At 42.3% G+C, this 7,245-nt stretch overlaps 1 long non-coding RNA gene across 1 annotated transcript; it reads right to left on the bottom strand.

Annotated features, from left to right (window-relative positions):
• Positions 1–554: 554 nt before the first annotated feature.
• On the bottom strand, positions 555–3,960 carry LOC105539099. The gene is made up of 3 exons (XR_001006002.1): positions 2,394–3,960; positions 1,169–1,310; positions 555–794 (listed from the first exon to the last, which is right to left on the bottom strand). It is a non-coding gene; the product is annotated as an uncharacterized LOC105539099 (long non-coding RNA).
• Positions 3,961–7,245: the final 3,285 nt, after the last annotated feature.

Raw genomic sequence — 7,245 nt, 5'->3', positions numbered from 1 at the left:
GGTGTGTGGTGCTGCGGTCCGTGGCTCAGGCAGCTGTAGCAGGGGGAGCTCAGGAGAGAAGATGGAGGACGCCAGGGTCTGGCGCTGGCCCGCTGGGCACAGCTGGGCCGTCTCCCGTGACTCAGACACGGTGTCCAGCACCGTAGCGTCCCTGTCAGATCCTCAGCGGAGGGCACAGGCCACAGCGGACACCCGGCTCTTCAATCGCTCATGCACAGCATGGTCCCCACCTCCAAATTGGGGGAAGCCCTTTCGACTTCGAGTGTCTCTTCCCTCTGGCATTTCCTCCCCGGTCGGCTAAGCCCTCCGCGCTCTCGCTATGATATGCATCTCATGGCTAGATGGCCTTCCAACTCGAGCAGGGAATCCCACTGGGGTGCAGCCTCAGATCCTCCCAGTGTGGAGGGAAACACTTCCCACGCGTAGAGATGTCATTACTGGGTTATTCTTGGGTGAAGGGCTGAGCCTCCCCATCCTCCCCTTCACTCCAAGATAGGATGTGAAATTCTATCCCAACACCCCTCCTCTCCCGCCAAAAATAAAAACAAGTGAGATAGTATAGACAAGAAATTATTTTAGTCCTTTAGTACAGTCTGTTTCCTCCTTCACCCCCAGAACAAAAATCGAACTTCTGGTTGGACAGCGTCAGGAGATGTCACTGAGGTGACCCCAGCCTCTGTTTGCAGTTCCAAGTCTTCCGTGTAGGCGTCACTGCTACTGGAACTTTGTAGATGAGGAGCCTGTATGATGATGTCCTGAACATTTCTATCCTTTCCTCACACAGAGGGTAGCTACTGGGAATATCAGAGACAAGCTATTATTAAACAAGTGTCTCTAGTCCAAGACATCTCCTGTGGCAGGGAAATGAGGGGGCAGGCTGTATCAGTGATATTTTTATAAACTCTGCTTTTAGGAAACATTCTTCAGATGGACGCATTAAGACTTCAACATTTTCCAAAACCAACTGAATCTTATCCCCTCCATTTTTCCCCCTCCAGACACTTCTAATCAAGGTCACCATCTCCAACTTCCCCCATAGACAATAAAAATATGGCTGGAGAATTCTACTGTAATAGAAAACCAAGGAGATACAATAATTTGACAGTGTGTTTCCTTTCCATCCACTAGACAAGAATACCCCCTCCCATTCTTTCCTCCCCTCAGTCACCAGAATGAAGGGGCTGGAAAACGTTGGTCTGGTTCCTTTTAGAGCTGATTCCCCATTGGATACTGCCTGGAGGCCTTGGGGGAGAAGTTCTGCAGTTTGGATCAGTAGCAGAAGCAGGTAACACATCAGGGAACCGGTCAGCCTAAGACAGGAGGGGACAGAAAATGATGAAAGAGTTTCTGATACATTTATCAGCTAAATTGCTATGGGTGACCCCCATGTCTCCTGTAATGTCCAAACCTAAGGAATTAACTAAGTAAACTAAAACCTTTATGTTCTTGCTCTGACCTTGGACAATGGAATTCTTTTTATTTTCATTCAGTGGACAGCAAATCTGCTTCTTCCCTGCCTTAACTCAAGGTCTGTGATGCACTCCTGAGTTTTCCTTCTTCCCTGCATAGTCTCTCTTCCCTAGCTACTGCCTTTCAAATTGGTGAAAATGAAGCTTCAAGATTATGAAAACCAGTACTTAATGAAGACCATTATTCTAATGACAATATCACTGGGCTCTTTTGAACTTGTTATGCTGGGATCTAGAAACCCTTTCCCCAGCAATCTTTCACACAGCACCTCTGGGGAGGGGTTTCCCACTAACAGGAAACAGAGGTCAAGTGAAAACAGTCCAGTTCTCATTACTGAAGAAATAAGATTCAGAAGAATCACTTTTCTTGAGGAAAATGGCTAATTCTATTTCTATCTATAAGACAAAACCAGAATTGTTGATTGCTCCTCAAACATCTTTAAAAAGAAAATTAACTTTTTAAGTTCATATAAATTTTAAACACTGAGCTACTTTCCAGAAGGAAAATATTCAGAAGTTTGAAACAAGTACTCAAAAACAATCAGTTCCAACTGTTAGAGGAATATAATGAAATCAGTATGATCAAATGCTCCATCCGTACCTAGAAGGGGCTATTTCTACCTTTAGGACAGACAATTTCTCTAACCAAACAAAAAGGAGCCCTCTCCTTAAGTGAATTTCCACAGACTATCTACTGGGGTCCAGTCAAAAGACAGATGTTCAAAGACAGTAAATTCATCTTGATTATTGTAAACAGTTTTCGGTGAGTAAATGGTATTACCTTCAGCCATGATGAATAAAGCGTCTAAACCAAAAATACAATGTGCCTACACCCACCCAAACAAAAGTCAGATCCCCAACTTGCCCTATTCAGGTTCCTCTCTCCTCCTCCCACACTCCAAGTTGTATAACCTGTCACCTAACCTTTTAGGGTCTCAGCTTCCTCATCTGGAAAATGAGAACAAAATATCTACCTCACAATGGCCACCTGTGAATTTAATGAGAAATATATGTAAGATGCTTAGAACATTTTCCAGAAATAACAGATGTGAAATAAATATTTTTATTGGTGCTATCGAGCAGTTCCAGATTAACTTTGAGGCTGGGAACTCTGCACATAAGCTCTGAGTCAGTTAATTATTCCTTTTACTTTTTCCAAGTGACAGGTTTTCTCCCATCCATTTCTCCTTCAAAGAACCCTAAGGTAAACGGGCAAAGGGCTAATGACACATAACAAAGGAAGATGCCTATTAAAATCTGTTGTTCTAAACACAACTTTTAGTAAACATTAGAAAGCAACAGGATATTTCCTTCCTCATTTGGAGAGAATTTTAAAGTCCTGTGAATACACTGAGGATGTGGATTACAGACTTAGAATCCTAGGAAAAGGAAGTATCTCTGCTGTTGTTAATTACCTGTCCCCAGCTAAGACTGCTCCACAAACTAAAAACAAATCCAAAACTTTCAGTAGGGAATATCTAGTTAGAAGCTTCAAATTGACAAGTTAATGGACCAACTCCTTATGCAAAAAAAGCCAGAACTGACAATTAACAAATAGTAAAAATCAAAATTGCAATATTTACAAATACCAAAAAGTACTGGCCAGAAAGAAATAACCCTTCCATATCAGCCTCAATACAATCAGGAGAAAAAGCAACATATTTTCAAAGTGACACCTCCCCCCCTTCCCCGCTTAAATACTCCAAACTCCTCAGGGAGGAAAGCAGAAGTTATCTCCTCACTACCCAAACTGGATAACCACACTAAAGGCAAATGAAGCCATTTGCCTTTGACCCATGTGGTCAGAAGTCAGGTTTTGTTTCAATTCTACCACCTGAAGTATCACCAGGAGTTATTTGTTTTAACTGGCAAGGTGAAGAAAGGGAAACAAGAATTCTTTTTCCCTGAATACCCATTTAAATTCCTTGACAACTGGAACAAAGTCATAGAGAGCAAAGGGACAATGTAACAAATCTACCCATTTTCCTAGTAGACACTGAGTTCAACTGGTAGTCGAGGGCTTTTAATTAAAACATTCTATTGTTTCTAAGAATGTTCACACAATCCAATACTTCAAAAATGAGTCTAAAGCCATGGAAACACATTTATCACCTTCACACTTGTTGAAGGACACCTGCAAAAATCAACACTAAACCTAGGCATTTGCATAGAAATACTAACTTCCATTTTATAACTCCCTTTTAATGACAGGGGAGAATATCCAACAAATAGCAAGTAAAATAGCATAGATCACAAGGAAAGAAACTAAGACAAGTCAAAAATACACCAAGTAAGAAATTCAATACAACTGGAAAACATACCATAGGCACCAACATTCCTCCTTTGGACACCTGTTCCTTATTGCCCTCAGATGCCCCAGGACAGGGTAATGGCTGAGCATGGAAAAAGTAGGTAATAGGTCACACAAACTTGGTGGTCCTGCACCAAACTACAGAGATTAGCTCAATTATAGCATTGTGCTAATAGTCAAAAAATAAATTCCTATACAAAGTTTATTGGGTACAGAGGTGAACCTCTTCTCATTGGCTCTAGCCTCCACCCCAAATACATCCCACCAGTTAAGAGGGATATAATGACACTAACAGCATTGTTTAGTGTCATGTGCACCTATCTACATCACCAGAAAAAAAATACTGTTCATATGCAAAAAAAAAAATTACTAATTGTTAATGTCTGGCCCAATGTTCTTGTGAAGAGCAAGGCAGGGCAAAAACATGTTATCAATAGTCTATCCAAACTCCAAGAGAAACATCTCCAGTTTTTCTTCAGAGTCAATTTGATCTTCATCTGAGGGTCCCTCCATTCTTGGTAGTGAGAAGAACAGTGAATAATGAAAACAGGTGTTCAGAAACCTAGGCAGTATGCTCCCTGGGTAAGGAAGGTGAGCAGCAGTGACCTAAGACACTTACATGACCTCATGTCTAGCAAGACCAAACTTTGAGAAAGCTGTTCCATTCTAGAAAACAATGCCAACAGATGGCAACACAAGGCTTAGATAAGATCTGGCTTAGACTCCAGAAAAGGGAATTAACTTTTTAAAGGATGTTTCTTGACTTTGAGAAGTAGAAAGTGCCTAAAGGGCCAGACACGGTGGCTCACACCTGTAATCCCAGCACTTTGGGAGTCCGAGGCGGGTGGATCACCAGGTCAGGAGATCGAGACCATCCTGGCTAACACGGTGAAATCCTGTCTCTACTAAAAATACAAAAATCAGCCAGGCATGCTGGTGGGCGTCTGTAGTCCCAGCTACTCGGGAGGCTGAGGCAGGAGAATGGCGTGAACCCAGGAGGCAGAGCTTATGGTGAGCCAAGATCGTGCCACTGCACTCCAGCAGCCTGGGTGACAAAGCGAGACTCCATCTCAAAAAAAAAAAAAAAAAAAAACAGTGCCTGAAGTTCTACATTCAGTCATCTGGTCCCAGCATAAAAGCAGGTGAAGGGGCCTACTGAGCTGGTTGTTAAAAGCGCTACACATGGACAACAGCTGTACTCAGCATTTACTCTTTAAGCTGTGAATAACACACCAAGCTTACCTGCTGCTGTCCACAAATACTACTTGAAGCACTTCACCCTTGGTTGCCTGAGTAGTGGCAGAAAGCTCTCTGCTAGGCCTGAGGGAAGACCAGAATTCCTAGAGGACAGGACAGATTTTGACCTGATGAACAATTATTAAGGTACACAGGGAAGAATCTAGATTTTTTCCTTTGAAGTACCTTTGGTCTCTAACAAAGCACACAAGGCTCTATTCAACTAGCTGACAGAAGTTAATTAGCCCTCTACCCCCAGGGCCTGATCCTGCCCTCTGCTAGCTTTTTGTTTTACTGACCTTACATAAGTTCCACCTCCTCAGCTTCACCTCCCTCCTCCAGCTGTTTCCTCTTATTTCTCCAGCTTCCTCTTTCTTCCCACCACTCCTTTCACTTTCTCCCTTTTCATTCAGAAATGAATGCTCAGAGAGCAGATGGCAAGTAGTCAACCCAAGCCAGTGAAAACACTTCCTGAGCACCTGGTACAAAGACCAGAAACACACAGTAGGTGTTGGAATACAGAATACATATTATCTCTGTCCTTTAGCAGTTCATACTTTAAAGGAGAAAGTCATCATATACTCATTCCTCACATATGAAAGTATATTTTCAGGCCAATTTATAATATGGGACAAAAAAATCCCTTAGTGATACTTCTTGGGGACGAGAGGATTGTTTGCATCAGAACTGGTAACTTTTACTCCTACAGTAATTTTTCCGTGGCCTCCTACATAGCACATCTAGTGAAGCTGATTCTGAAGCCTGAGGAAGCCCCAGGTATGTTCTATACACTGTAGCTGAGGCGTTACTCTAATCAGTTAAGAAAAGCACATGAAAAGTCCAAGTTGGTACTACGTGTGATTAGTCTTCTCCCCAGAGAACTAAGAAAATTCAGGTAAACTTGACTATTAGAGGGTAGGTTTGGAGTTTGTTCCAGTGATCTCCTTAAAAATGACTTAGGAGTTTGAGAGAAAACTCCTGTGGGAAACAGGGAGGAGAAAGGGATGGGGCACAAATACACATCTCAAATCAGTAGGTTACTCTTTAGCTGTTTCTCCCAATGGCTTGAAGAGCCCTGGTAAACACCCAGTCCTCGATATATCAAACGGACAGCACTCAGAGACAGCTCAGATACAGCCCCACATTAAAGCTGTGGTGAGAATTCCAACCCAGAAAGATGTAGTGACGATTTCCAAAGGCCAGCCAGGACACCCCAGGGACTAACTTCCCAGTTCATAATTAATCATCTTGAATACAAAACAAAGACCTCTCTAATGTGAACTCTCCTTAGAAAAATGGCTCGTGTGTAGAATTATCCCAGAACTATTATGGAAGCATTAGTATTTCAGTAAAATAATTACTGAGCACCTACTAAATGCCAGGAGCTGTACTGTCACTGGGGATACTTCTAAGAATATTCTCTAGTGAAGAAACCAAGACTTGCAAAGAAATAATTATAAAACAGTTACAGACATTTGTACAAAGTGTTTAAGGAGCACTGGGAAAGGAAATTTTTAAAGGACTATTTGCTCATTTGTTTTCACGTGATAGTTTTGACACTGTAGATTACCAACTAGGGTTGCTGAATACAAAAACTGATACCTAAGAGGTTGTATGCATATGCTAAGTGTAATGCAAACATTTTTATTGGAAACTGGAAGTTACCACACACTGGCTTTTAAAACTCATCTTCCTAGAGTGGGTCATTTTTGTGGATCTGTTACTAATACAAATTTAAGTGTATACTCAGCTATCAACACAAATGCAGATGTTTTAAACATTTACCCTTTCACAGTTTCTTTTCTATGATTTTTTTTGTGGGGCTGCTGTATAGTTATTGAGTGGCTACCAGGCCCTGGCCACTGTGTGACCAGCTGTACTCCTGTGGCCAGCCTCAATGGTAGAGGTCAAAAGAGGGCAAGGGCTTCTCTGAGAGAGCTGGCTATGCACTGCACACTGGAAAGCCAAGGAGCTAGGCATCCCACTTTCTTGCTGCCAGGCTCTGGACCATGGCCACTGTGACTAGATGTAGTCTCTACTCTAGAACAACCCTCAGTACACAGGTTAAGAACATGGATCAAAGACAGCACCATGGGACACCCTGCTGGCATCTGGTAGATATTACAGGTGTTTTTCACTTGGGTCAGACTTTTCTCCCCAAGGCCTCCCAACTGGAAAAAGCAGGCTGGCTTTAAAAAACAACCTGGTAGTAAAACAAACAAGAATTTC

This window comes from Mandrillus leucophaeus, unplaced genomic scaffold (genome assembly GCF_000951045.1).
Source record: "Mandrillus leucophaeus isolate KB7577 unplaced genomic scaffold, Mleu.le_1.0 Scaffold20, whole genome shotgun sequence".
Classification (NCBI taxonomy): Eukaryota; Metazoa; Chordata; class Mammalia; order Primates; family Cercopithecidae; genus Mandrillus; species Mandrillus leucophaeus.
Note: the sequence above shows the minus strand (reverse complement) of the source record. Positions and strands in the feature narration are given on the sequence as shown.